The sequence below is a fragment of the Urocitellus parryii genome, chromosome X (genome assembly GCF_045843805.1).
Source record: "Urocitellus parryii isolate mUroPar1 chromosome X, mUroPar1.hap1, whole genome shotgun sequence".
Classification (NCBI taxonomy): Eukaryota; Metazoa; Chordata; class Mammalia; order Rodentia; family Sciuridae; genus Urocitellus; species Urocitellus parryii.
Window position 1 is genome coordinate 74993163 of NC_135547.1, and position 1165 is coordinate 74994327.

Consider the following 1165-nt stretch of genomic DNA (forward strand, 5'->3'; position numbering starts at 1 on the left):
GCTGTGCAGAAATGTGGGTATCAGCTCCTTTTTTTGTGGGGGAAGGGGGACAGGGAGGTACATCTGTGGATCTCCTGGCTTATGAAGAGATCCTGGTCATGTCTATTCTGGGCAGGGAATTTCCCAGCATCAGAGCTGCCCAGACTTTCTCCTTCCCACTGGGTACATGATGTGAAATAATCTAACATTCTACTAGGAGAGGGCACAAAAAAACAACAACAACAAAAAAAAGACTTTCTGTACCACATAGCACTGTTTTCAGGAATTAGAGCTGTAGGTGAATGGATCATAAAGGGTCAGAGTTGCTGGGTGCAGCGGTACACACCAGTAATTCCTGGCAACTTAATCACCAGGAATTGGGATGCATTGGGATGAAATGGGAGCATTGCAAGTTCAAAGCCATCCTGAGCAATTTAACAAGACCCTGTCTCAAAAGGGCTGGGTATGTTGTTCAGTGATTAGGTGCCCCTGTGCTCAATCTACAGTTCAAAAAATAAGGATTAGAATCTTAATCCTACCTACTTTATTTACCTATAGATAAAGCAGTATAAAGAGTCATCCTCTGCCAGGTGTTGCGGTGCACTTCTGTAAACCCAGCAATGAAGAGAGGCTGAGTCAGGAGGTTTCTAAGTTTGAGGCCAAACTCAGCAATTTGGCAAGATACTGCCTCAAAATAAAAAGGACTTTGGATGTAACACAATGGTAAAGTGCCCCTGGGTTCAATCCCCAGTACCAGAAACAAAATCAAAATGAGAGGCTGAGATGGGAGGATACCAAGTTTGAGGCCAGACCAGGTAACTTAGACCCTGTCTCAAAAAGGGAAGGTAGATAGGTAGCACCCCTGGGTTCAATTCCCACAACCACAAAAACAAGTCATTCTTGAATGTGTATGAAGCCAGGGCCTTTCCTCTCATGGAAACAGATCTAACCCTTAAATGTAATAAAATTCATTCTATCGCATGAGGCTGTGCAGAAATGTGGGTATCAGCTCTCTTTTGTGGCGGGTGGGGATAGGGAGGTACATCTATGGATCTCCTGGCTTATGAAGGGATCCTGGTCATCTTGTCTATTCTGGGCAGGGAATTACCCAGCATCAGAGCTCAAAAGTTCAAAAGGGTAAAGAGCAGCCTCAGGTTGTACTCCAGCTCTTAAATTAGCTGCCTTA